General features: G+C 39.0%; 1 non-coding gene across 1 annotated transcript; it reads left to right on the top strand.

The window, feature by feature from the left end:
• The first annotated feature begins 13,165 nt into the window (after window positions 1–13,165).
• On the top strand, window positions 13,166–13,272 carry LOC121243736. Its single transcript, XR_005936243.1, has one exon. It is a non-coding gene; the product is annotated as a small nucleolar RNA R71 (small nucleolar RNA).
• The last annotated feature ends 381 nt before the right edge of the window (window positions 13,273–13,653 follow it).

The following is a 13,653-nucleotide window of genomic DNA, read 5'->3' as shown; positions in this document are numbered from 1 at the left end:
AGTATATCACTCATATATTCTTAGCTCCATTAACATAATAACCTTGATTTGACATCTCTATCTCTCTTTATTTATCTTTGGTGTGCATTGTGCGGTTTGTTTAGTTTCATATACATGAATGATATCATATAAGTTTTTCTTATCTTTTGAGCTTACATAGTTATATGATTTTTTTTTCTCATCTGGATCATTCTCGGTTTCATTGAATTTCTTGCCTATCACTTATACATAATCTTCATTTACAACCTTTGAGATGTTTTTAACCACATATTAATTCAGTTAACTAGCTAGAAATTTCAAGATAATTTATCTAATAATTAAAACAAATCTGAAAGATTCTTGCATATGAGAGGCAACAGATTTATCTAGTTAGATGATTGACGAGACGTCTCTAGAGAGATAAAGATAGTATGTGAAGAATTTATTTTCTTTTATGAAGAATTTATTAGTTATTCACATGATGCTTTTCTTTTTCACTTATTAATAGTAATACAATTATACAATAAAAATCTAATAACTTTTATATTATTAGATACTTTTTCAGGTTTATTCTTGATTTATTAATTTTTCTTAAAACTTAGAAAAATATGAGTAAGGTGTGCATGCGAAATGCAGGGTACCAGTGGTGCATGCGTGTGACACGTAAGTTGTACGGAGTCATGCATGTCGCAGCCAAGCCAATGCAGCCAGTGAGCACATTGTATGGTCCATGTAACGTGACTTAGGGGTGGCCCACGGCCGTGGAGTCATGCAACGTGACGAGTTGAAGCTTGTCAGGCCGAGGACGATGTTTGAGGAGCCATTGGCCGACGAGTTGTGTTGTCCTAGGAGCCATTGCCGACACGTTGATCATTCTTCCAGCTGGCGAGGAAACCTCGGCTGTGAGCTAGTCAAGGAGTCTAGTGCACGTTTTGTGCACTAGGTGCATGGTTTCAAGCCACTGGGGTCAGCCATGGTGGTTGGGGACCACCCCTCAGACGACAGAGGATGCCGAAGGGATCAAGAGGCTCAAGACAGTTTGTTGTGAGCTCACTACGTGCACGGAGTTCACAACCAAAAGCCATTGTTGCCCGCCATGCACTGAGGGACAGACTACGCCAGCGGTATACCTAGCAGTGGTAGATAGCTGCCTGCTAGCTTGGTAGAGCCAAGGGAGGTGGCGCTCCCTCCAGGTCACACTAGGAATGTGCACCCATGGCCCAACGCGCAAGGAGTGTGGGGTCTTCCTCATAGGGAAACTTAATGGTTGTAACAAAAAATGTCTGCAGCCCTCATGGTGGCCATTATTCTCCACAACTGGGCCAACAGATAGTGGGTCGTAGGCTCCTCAGGCGCACAGGGACGTACACCCGTGCATCTATATGAGCACGACCTCCATGGCCAAAGATCAGTGTAGTGGCTGCCTACTTCCAATGACTGACAGTATTTGAGTATGCTTTCCATCTCCTCCTTGGGAACACGTCTCTTGATTATCTGGTCTGTGCAATGTCGATATAAAAAGGTTTCTCCCAAAAAATAATATTTCAAGTTGGAGAAGAACTTCTTTTGTTGACATGTCATCTCGGTTGGTAGAATTCTGGACACCCAATAATTTACCATGTCGGCATACCATGGAACGACTTGTCTAGCCATTAATTGCTCATCTAGGAAGGTCTCATTAATTGAAAATTTCTCCTCGCCAACCGTCTCTTTAAGCTCAAGACGAGATAAGTGGTCGGCCACTACATTCTCGGTACCTTTCTATCTTTTATTTCCAAATTGAACTCTTGTAATAGCAAAATTCATCTTAACAGTCATGGTTTGGCATCCGTCTTCAACCACAAGTATCTAAGAGCTGAGTGATTAGTATAGACGACCACCTTTGCATCTTTGACCCAATCAAATAAGAACGAGATTTGTCAAAGGGAAACACAACTGCTAACAATTCTTTTTCAGTCGTAGCATAATTAAGTTAAGTTTCTGTTAAGGTCTAACTTGCATAACAAATAACATGAAAAAATTTATCTTTTCTTTGCCCTAAAACAGCCCCTATAGCATAATCGCTTAATTCAGAAGTTAAATTCCAATCCGGTGATACAATAATAGGTGCTGAAATTAATTTCTTTTTCAATGTTTTAAAAGCATGCAAGCATTCATCAGAAAATTCAAACCGACTATCTTTAATCAACAGATTGCAAAGAGGTTTAGTAATTTGGAAAGAATTCTTGATAAACCAATGATAGAATCTGACATGACCCAAGAAATTTCTCACGCCCTTCACATTGGTTGGTGGTAAGAGTTTGTCAACAATTTCTATCTTTGCTTGGATGACCTCAATTCCCTTGAAGGAAATGCGATGACCGAGCACTATTCCCTCCTCAACCATGAAGTGACAGTTTTTTCAAATTAAAACAAGATTTGTCTCCTTGCATCTTTGCAAAACTAAAGATAAATTAAATCAGCAATTATCAAAAGAGTGACCAAAAACCGAGAAGTCATCCGTAGACTACTAAAATTTTTTCCAACTTGTACTAGAAGATGGACATCATGCATCTTTGGAAAGTAGCTGGCGCATTGCGAAGACCGAAAGACATGCACCCATATGCAAAAGTGGTATAAGGATAGGTGAAAGTTGTCTTCTCTTGATCCTCTGGTGCAATGGCTATTTGATTATAATCGGAATATCCATCTAGAAAATAATAGTAAGTGTGGCTGGCAAGTCTTTCTAACATTTGATCAATAAAAGGTAAGGAAAAATGGTCTTTCCGAGTTGCATCATTTTCTCCTCAATAGTCTATGCATACTCACCATCCTATCACCGTCCTCGTCGGTATGAGTTCATTGTTGTCATACTTAATCATGGTTATCCCTCACTTCTTTGAAACGACTTGCATTGGACTTACCCATGCACTCTTTGAGATTGGATAAATGATCCCAACATCTAAAAGCTTCAATAACTCTTTATGCGCCACTTCTTTCATCGATGGATTCAATCTCCTCTGGAGTTGGATGGTCGATTTAAAATTATCCTCCATTAAAATCTTGTGCATGCAAATACAAGGACTAATTCCTTTAATGTCCGAGATGGTCCAACCCAAGGCCATCTTGTGTTCGCACAAGACTCTTAACAACTTCTCTTCCTCTAAATCACTCAAGGAACTATTAATAATAACTGAAAAAGTAGAGTCCTGGCCTAAGAAACGTACCTTAAATTTGATGGAAGCAGTTTGAGTTCAAACTTGGGTGGTTCCTTACTTGGAGATGTCAGTCGAGATGAGTTTTGTAACGCCCCGTCCTTGTGGTGGGACTTTTTATAAAATAGTTTTAGAGAAAATGAGACGGGAGTTACTGATCCTTTTAAAAACATTTTGCTTCCATACTCAGGGTGCAAAACTCTACATTATGAAATAAAATATGTTTGAGAATAAAAGAGGTTTACAGCGGAAAACATCATGCTTAAAATAAAAAGGCCTCTCATACAATTAAAACTCTCATGCCTAGACTTGTGTGCTCTTTCCCTTGGGCCATGTTTGTCCTGACGCGTTCTACTCATTTAGTTCCTGTGGGGGGAGGGGCATACATAAAATCTAAAATGAGTCGAATACTTAGTATGCATTACTTCATACAGTAAAAATATACTAATATAGGTTTTCATTCATGTATTCATCACTACATACTTACCATTACATACATAAGACATACATTCATTTTGAAAACATCACTAGGCTGGGTTTTTCATAAAAGGGTTTTCTTTTCGTAAAATATTTTTTCCGTTAGTGCCTTCGTTCTTAAAGAGCTCAGTGCATACATGCATTCTTTTTTATCACTTTCCATTGGCTAGTATACACTATTATGCCCCGTGTGTTGGGGTTAGTGGTCTTCCTTTGGAACTGGATTCTGCTCGTGGCTATAGGCTATGAATCCCTTTCAGTCAGGGGCCAGCACTGGGTGTACTTCCAGTGCTACGTACCCGGCATTGCGATCTGCCCATTCCTTTGGTACCCTTTCATACAGTCATGGTCGTTAAATATTTTCATACATTAAAACATTCATTTCCTTTCAGTCTTTTCCTTTTCAGCCCTTTCCATTTATTAGTCCATTCATGAAAAAACGTTATTTAAAAGCATGAGCTTAAATATCATCTTTCATGGCATCCATAAAGCATCAGTTCATAGGAAAATTTTAAAACACTTTCTTTGCATCATTTAAAGCATCAATTAAAGCATAGGCATAAGCCTGACATCTCATTTCATGAAAATACATACTACATATAGTCATCCATTCACATGCATACACTTAATACTTTGGATGCATAAAAAAGGGCTACCAAGAAGGGCCATACATATATACCTTTAAAACACTTTGCTTGCTTTTCATAAAACATCATTTTTTTTATTTCGTAAAGCATCGTAAAGGAAAAGCATTTCATTTTAATTTTCATTCCATATCATTTTGAAAAACTCTAGAAGAGTATGAACATAATACTTACCTGGAATCCATGCTATTTCCATATCATGTCGTCCAATCATGTGCGTGTCAGATGGCAATCTACACGCATACACGTAACCTTAGCGTCATTATTTGTCTAGTGCATAAGCAACTAAACTTAGAATATAACTACACTTCACTTGATACACTCTCCTTCCATCCTTGGGCTCTTACGTGCCCTTTACTATGTTAAAACCTTCGGGGACCCATTTACGGTCACTACCTCTTCCAAACTCAAGGTTCTACTTCGAGTGCTTATCCACTAGAGTGAACCCCATGATTCATCATAGGGTTAAGACACTAAGACCTTCATCTTATTCATCTTATTAACCTCATCCCAATGCATGACTCAGACCGACTAAGTCATGCATCTCAACCTAGACAATAAATATGTCATTTCCTACATTCGAGCTTATGTTTCCTAATCGCCATCATCATTCTCATACATGCATATCACACAACTCTAAGCCAACTCTAAGGCTCAAACATTGTGTATCCATGCTTAGGACAGATTATCCATTACATATGGTAAATTCGTTCAGCACATATGCCTCAAAAGATACATATGTACCCTACCTCCTTATCACTTAAGATCAACATATAACACGTTGATCACCTGCTTGTATAAACAAGCCCATACTCCGATACCAACCTTCTCTTAACCTGGCTAACATGACTCTTCATGCTACTTGTCCCTCTTGACAGTTCATCCCAAGACTAAACACGACAAGTCTTCATTCTTAACTATACCTTACGTCATGTCATATAGCTCGAGAATACTCTAAAGCTACATTGTGACCTTGTCACATCACCTGACATCTAGCTACGTCATTTCTACACCTATTCCTAACTCATCATGAGTATGGTCCCTCACGTACTCCAGTCAAATTGTCACATCTCGTCACGTTCCTGATACGTTGCTTTTATACTAACTCCTCACTCATCACAAGCATGATTTCTTCTTTAACCATGTCACTTTGTTGGCATGCTTCCGCTGTGCCACTCTTACATTATTCTGTCACTTCACACATACTCCCAGCCATAAGTCAACTACATGGTGACCCCTATCACCTTAGACTACGGGCCACATCCTAGCTACTTTTGGACACTGTTCCATCGCTCTTAACACTACTCATCACTCTCTACGCTCATCAACTACGCAACCACCCTTACCTTCATGACATGCCACATGGTGTATCCCTTCACCTCATGGAGTACACTCAATGCGTACTCCTTTTACATACGCTATGCCACATCACCACTACGGCATACACACTAAATGGTGCATCATACCACCACATGGAGTATACTCCACATGTACTCCCTTTACATTACGCTATGCCACACAAAGTACACTCTACGTGTACTCTTCTCATTCCAAACTACGTCGGGAGGGTATATTTCATGTATACTCTCCTTCTTCCACGCTACGCCAAGAGAGTACAGTCCAAGTGTACTCTTCCCAATCCACAACGCGTCACCATTATAACATATACTTCACAGCATAATCTACAACACTACACAGAACACTTCCCAACTATGCCCAATACTTTGCGTACATAGGACATCACATACCACAGTACACAACAAACTCTACAAACACTAACAGCGCAGTCCACAACCTAACCAACCGACTAACATAATAATGAGGATAAGGGAAAGGGAGTTATACCATCAATGGGATAACCTGTGCGTTGCTTGCTGTCCGGCATGGCCAGTGGCATCGAAAGCCACTAGCTTGGGCTGTACCGGTCACTAGAGTGACCTTACAATAGGACTATCTCGGGGACTAGATATAGGATTATATTTGGTAGATCTGAGCTATACAAGGGTGGCCGACATGGTGGGGAGTCTGTGGGTGGTGGCTAAGGTCATGTACAATGGCGGTTAGCCACGTAAAGTGGTTGTCCAGCATGTATGTTGGCTGTTTGGGTGTTTGGATAGCTAGGTATGGTCTTGGAAAGGCTCATGGTGGCCTCGTGGTGGTGGTGAAGGGAGGAACACGAGGCAACCATGAGCTCTTCCAAGACCACACCGCCAACACGAGGCCTTGTGTACAGTGTATCCGAGAGGGTGAGGGTGCGTGTGAGGCTAGGGGCGGCTGGGGACTATGGCTAGGCATGGCATGGTTGAGGGATGGTGCTTGCCGGCTTGAGGGGAAGCTACTGTGGTGACTGATGACGTTGTTGGTGGTGCACGGCGGAGTTGGGTTGAGGAGGGCGAATCCAAGAGAGAGGGAAGCTATTTTGGGTGGAGGAGAGAGAGAGGTTGTGGGCTGGGTCCGTGCGAGGTGGTCGTCGATGGAAAGGGGAGCTCGTGTGGCGGTGGCCGGCGATGAGCGGCGGCGGTGTTGCTATGGTTGGGAGGAGCTGAGAGAAATGCAAGGGGAGAGGGGAGAGGGACTGTCGGTTGAGGAAATGAGAGAGAGGGATGGGAAAAGTGAGGGAAAGAGAGGGGGAGCTGGGGTTTTAATCCCAACCCTTCATCTTGGGATCTTCAAGACGATCTAACAGTGGGCTTTAAATACTAATTTAAAAATACGTAAACATTAACTTAACTAAAAGCACTAGAAGGAATTAAGATAGAATATTATTTAAACTAAACTTTATTTTATAAAATAATATTCCTTCATGATAAATAAAATGATGAAGTCTTGTTTAACATCTTTAAGAGAATAAAACCATCTAATTCATTAGAGTTTTTAACATAATTTAAATCTCATAATATTTTAAATTACTGAAATCATTTTAATAAAATGATTTTTTACAATTATAATATTTTTGGAGCTCTTCAAAAATGTTATACTTGTCTTACTTAAAATCTGGCTTGGTCCAATAACATTAGAAATACCCTATATAAATATTTTCAAGGCATTTAAAATATTCGAGGGCTTTAAAACGTTGGGCATACTTTAAAATTAACAGCTATATTTAAAAACACGGCTTCAGTGTTTAAAACGTGTAGACATGACTCGTGAACAATCGAGAGAAAAAGGAGCGGGTTATTACAAGTTTAGCTCTTCAACTTTTAGTTTTATTGAAGGAGAAATGGATGATGTAGCTTCCAAACGTCTCTTACACTCCCTAACGTCGTCACCTTCGGATTCAATAGATGTAAAGTGAGTAGGACATACCTCAAGTAGTGCTTACCGGTGTAAGGGCAAGCTGCGTGGTGGTCGATGATGTTGCTGGTGGCGCACAACATTGTTGGGTTGAGGAGGGCGAATCCAAGAGAGAGGGAAACTATTTCGGGTGGAGGAGAGAGAGAGGTCGTGGGCTGGGTCTGTGAGAGGTGGTCGTCGATGGAAATGGGAACTCGTGCTTTGGTGGCCGGCGACAAGCGGCGGCTGTGTTGCTGTGGCTGGTAGGAGCCAAGAGAAATGTAAGGGGAGAGGGGAGAGGGACTGCCAGCTGAGGGAGGAGAAGAGAGAGAGAGAGGCAAGGAAAAAGAGAGAGGGAGCTAGGGTTTTAATCGCAACCCTTTATCTTGGGATCTTCAAGAAGATCTAACAGGGGGCTTTAAATACTAATTTGAAACTGCGTAGACCTTAACTTAACTAAAAGCACTAGGAGGAATTAAGATAGAATATTATTTAAACTAAAATTTAGTTTATAAAATAATATTCCTTTATCATTAATAAAATAATGAAGTCTTGTTTAATATCTTTAAGATAATAAAACCATCTAGTTCATTAGAGTTTTCAACATAATTTTAGTCCCATAAAATTTTAAATAACTGAAATCATTTTAATAAAATGATTTTTTACAATTATAATATTTTTGGAGCTCTTCAATAATATTATAATTCTCTTACTTAAAATCTGGCTTGATCTAATAACATTGGAAATACCCTATATAAATATTTTCAATGCATTTAAAATATTTGAGGGCTTTAAAACATTGGGCATACTTTAAAAATTAACCACTATATTTAAAAACACGATTTCAGTATTTAAAATGTGTAGACGTGACTCGTGAACAATCGAGAGAGAAATGAGCAAGTTATTACAAGTTTAGCTCTTTCACTTTCAGTTTTATTGAAGGAGAAATGGATGGTGTCGCTTCCAAATATCTTTTGCGCTCCCTAACCTCTTCATCCTTAAATTCAATACATGTAGAGTGAGTAAAACATACCTCAAGTGGTAGCTTTAAAAATTCAGCTTCATAAGTCTCGTCGACCATGACCACTTCTCGGTTGTTTATCTAAAAACAAAAATGTACCTCAGAAGGGAATTCCATAGATTTAATTACGTCAAAAGTGACCTACTCCTTGCCGACCCTCAAAATGAGTTTCCCTTTCTGGACATCAATTAAGGTTTCTCCCCATCGCAAGGAAAGGTCAGCCCAATATCGAAGGGATCTCCTCGTCCTCCTCCACATCGAGTACAATGAAGTCAGCCAGGAAGATGAACTTATCGACATTCACCAGTATGTCCTCAATGAGTCCTCTCAGGCATTTCATAGTTCAGTCCACCAACTTAGAGAGATGGTGGTCGGCTTTGCTTCTCCAAGACCTAGTTTCCTAAAAATAGAGAGAGGCATTAGATTAATTCTTCCCCTTAAATCACATAGAAATTCATCAAAATATGAATTTCCTATAGTGAAGGGATCGTGAAACTATCCAGATCTTTCAACTTAGGCGGCAACTTCTTTTGTAAAATTGCATTGTTCTCCTTCGTCAGCATTATAGTCTCATGCTCCTCCAACTTCTGCTTGTTTGATAATATATCCTTAAAAAATCTTACATATTTAGACATTTTCTCCAAAGCTTCAATGAGAGCAATATTAATATGTAGTTGCTTAAATATACTCAGAAATTTAGAGAACTAATTATCAATCTTATTTTTTCTTAATCTTTGCAAAAAAGTAATTGGTAGATCATAAATTGAAGGAGAAGAAGTTTCAGATATAAGCTTCGGTTTTGCAACCCCTATATTCTCTTTAGTCTTCTCAGCTTGCTGGTCGGTTGCATCTCTCTCTGCTTCTTTCACCTAATACTAGGGTTCCTTCTTCTTGAACTTGACATTTTCGGCAGCTTCTGCATCTCGCTCGATATTTACTGTCTGTGGCTGATCATATGTCTGTCCACTTCTCAATGTTGTGGCTTTAATATGTTCCTTCTAATTGGTTACAGTGTTGCTCCGTAAAGTCTCCAATGTCCTCTCGGTAAGCATGTTTGAGAGCTGACCGATTTGTACCTCAAGATTGCAAATTGAAGCCGAGTTGTTTTGGATCACCATAATAGACTTTTGCATGTACTGTATAAACATATCCTCAAGTGTTAGTTTTTTCTCTTGCTATAGAAAATATTGAGGCGGTCTAGCCGACACTTGGTTATTGCTCCATGAAAAGTTTGGGTGATTTATCCATCTGGGATTGAATGTGTTTGAATAAGGATTGTTTTGACGTTAGAAAGTGGACACATAATGGGCTTGTTCATAACTCGGATGGGCAAAAGGATTCCCCATTTGGTAATCTACACTTGAATGATTTCCTAAGCAATGATCACAAATAACATTAGGTTGAATAGCATTAACGTTCATCTTACCTAGTTGTTGTGATAGATTTCATATATGCGCCGCCAATGGGGTAATAGAATCAAGTTCAAAAACTCCAGCCATCTTTCTTGGCATTGCTTTCTCCACAGACCATTTAAGTTGTTGGATGCTAATTCTTCTAGAAGTTCATATGCGGCTCCATGGGTCTTATTCATTAATGCTCCCCTACGGCCACATCAACCATAGATCGATTTGTAGATCCCAAACCACTGTAAAATGTCTATACTTGAAGATAGGCTGGGAGGTCGTGTAACACCCGGACCCAATCAAGCTCTATTTTTATCTATTTATTTATTCCTAGTTCATTTATTTTATTATATTTTCTTCACATGTTTATTTTTTTCCTCGCATATTTTATTTTCTTTTATTTTCTTTCCGTCTTTATTTTTATTTTCCCCCTAGGTCTTCCTCTCATCCGACATGCATGCACACACACGACTCAGCTTTCATCCTCACACACGTCTCTCTTATCTCTAGGGTTTCACCTCACATATATATAGACACACGTATGTTTTCCCATGCAATTAGAAACAATCCAAACACTGCCGCCGATAGAAACTCCTTCCCACACAAATAGCAACCGCAGCGTTGCATGCCCTCCCACCTTCCAACTTCAGTGCACGTCCTCTCACCGGCTTGAAGACCAGCCGCCGCGCAGCATCCCAGCCACTGCCTCAATCAAACCCAGCCCGAAACACACGAATTACCGTGCGATAGCACTGCCTAAGCCTCACGAGAAACTGAACAACCACCACCGAAGGGCAGTCCCACTGCCAAGCCTTCCACACCGCAACCCACACGACTAGCCCCTTGCATGATGAAAAAGACTAGCCAGACGCAGAACCAACCACTGCAAGCCTCCACCGGCAGCCACATGAAGCTGCAAGTTTCGGTTTCCTCTGTTTTAGTATCCAAAAATAGAACAGCGTTCAACCACCATAAACTGCTGCCATACCCTCCACCGAGAGCCCCACCACTTTGTGACCCCACCTCACGAAAACCACCGCGGTTAACTCTACCGTGAGCCATCCCTCTCATGGAAAACCCAGCCGTTTATTCCCCTATTTTTAGCCACCCAAAACAGAGGTCCACCCATTGCATTGCACCGCACCAGCCACTCCAAGGCGCGCCACCACAGTCCCTCCAGCTAGCCCCGTCGCGCCTCACCCCTCGTCGCGTGCCTCGGTTTCCTTTGGGTAAGTTCCTGTCGCCGCATGTGTTAATCCCGTGTGTTTATTTGTATGGTTTATGCTTATAAGTTATATATGCGTACTTTATATATATATATATTATATATATCGAAAGTTTTAACCTATGTTGGGTACTTACTAATTTTGACCTAATATATATATATATATATATATGGAAGGTAGGTTTAGCTTAATGTTTTCGGGTGAGAGGTTTTATTTTTTTTGCTATTGATATTTAAATGAGTTTTGCTTTAAGTGTCAATAAATATTATTTTTGTATTTTAAATAATATTGTTAATTAAAGGAAGTAAACCTATTTTTTTAAGAGAAAAGTTTTTCGTGACTTATTTTATGGAAATTTTAGTAACCAACATATTCTTTTTATTTATAAACTATTGTTGGTATTTTAGCTATTTTGAATACTAATTTTTTATTGAGTTATATATTTATCATAATACTTATTCGATAAATTTTCTTCTTCAGTATGATGGTCTTAGAAAATGATGATATTTTAAGGTTTTGAGGTTTTTAATAGGCTATTATAGAAGCGTAGGATTGAATATCGAAATATGAGATTAATTGAAAATTTACAAGAATTATGTGATTATTTTATAGGTGACGATTAATTATTGTTCGACATTTTTAAGGAAAATTTTGAAAAAACTAAGAAGTCCAGGTAAGCGGGGTTCCTATGCTAAACTTTGCATTAAAATAAAATGAGTTGAGGTTGACTTTTTGAAAAAAAAATTTACATATTTGGTTATGAAAAGAAATTTGAACTACCTCAGTTATTTGTTCTGCATTATTCATGAGATCCTGTTTAAGAAGAAAGTATTTTCCATCATGACTGGTGTAGACATGAGCTTTTTTTTGACATTTTAATTCTGATTTATGCAAAAAGAGCGAATATAAAAATTTGTGCATAAATATTGTAAATATGCTTTGGATTGTTTTGATTAGGAAGATAATATGATTTTGTTCAGTACTCTATTTGGATAAGATGTGATTTCTAAAAACCTTTGGCATGACTCTTTGATTTTGAATTTGATTCTGTTTCCGTTTTGTTCAGTACGGCTCTGCCACTTGTTATAATAGTGGATACGGCCCAATCACGGGTAATAATAGTGGATACGGCCCAATCACGGGTTACAATAGTGGATACCACCCAACCACAGGTAATAATAGTGGATAGGGCCCAACCTCGGATTATAATAGTAGATACAGCCCTGCCACGGGTTATAGTAGTGGTCTCTGTTTTGAGTGCAAACCTTGGTGACTGAGTGATTTATGTTCTGCTTGGTTATCCGCAAGTTGCACAACCCTACCACGGGCGTTATACATGGCTTCTGTTTTGATATGATGTTCTGATGATGATCATCATCATTTATGCTATGCCAAAAGGATATTTTTGAATGAAATTATTTCTAAATCTTCGCTTTGATATTTTGATAATATGTTTTGCTTCCGCACTCTAAAAATGAAAATGTTTTGTTCTGCATTCTGATTTCTGTAAATGCTCATGTTTACATACTAGTATATGTCATATGCTTACTGAGTTGTTGATAACTCACCCCCTTATCTCCATATATTTTTCAGATAATTTTGATGGTTTAGCTGTAGTACATGAGTATGAAGTTTTAGCAAGGTGTGATGATCGAAGTGGAATAAGTGGCTGAGGGTACAAGTGCTTATTTGAGAGTCGTAGTTAGTAAATTGATTTTATTTTTCGGGTATTTTGATTTGATGAGTTAAGGATAATTTTGAGTTTTAGAGAGTTTTTAATTTATGTTATTGAGATTTTCTTTATTATCCCCATGGAGGAACTTAGATATTTGGATTGATTAAATGAATTAATATTTTATGAGATTTTCTGGATTTTATAGTTATGTTATTTAAGTTAATTTTAGGTATTACGAGTTAACTCTCCGGACCTCCGGGATTGGGGCGTTACAGGTCGTGATGTGGACACTTGTGCAATAAGTCCTTGTATCTCTCCCATGCCTCATATAATGATTCACCTTCAATTTGGGTGAATGTAGTAATATCATCGTTTAACTTCACTGTCTTGGCCGGATGGAAATATTTTGCTAAGAATTTTTATGCCAACACCTCCCAAGTGGTGATGATGCCGAGCGGCAAAGAATTCAACCAAGCTTTTGCTTTTTCCCTAAGTGAGAAAAGAAAAGGTCTCAATCCAATCGCATCATCTATCACTCTGTTGTATTTAAAAGTATCACAAATTTCTAGAAAATTTGCAATATGGACATTTGGATCCTCTTGTGACAGCCCCCCAAACTGGATGATTTGTTGAATCATTTGAATGAGGGTCGGCTTGATCTTGAAGTTATTGGCATGTATAGCTAGCCGTCTTATACTAGATGTCACCCCATTGAAAGAGGGCATAGCATAGTCTCTTAATGCCCTGTGCTCCTGGTTGGC

This window comes from Juglans microcarpa x Juglans regia, chromosome 1D (genome assembly GCF_004785595.1).
Source record: "Juglans microcarpa x Juglans regia isolate MS1-56 chromosome 1D, Jm3101_v1.0, whole genome shotgun sequence".
NCBI classification, from domain to species: domain Eukaryota; kingdom Viridiplantae; phylum Streptophyta; class Magnoliopsida; order Fagales; family Juglandaceae; genus Juglans; species Juglans microcarpa x Juglans regia.
Note: the sequence above shows the minus strand (reverse complement) of the source record. Positions and strands in the feature narration are given on the sequence as shown.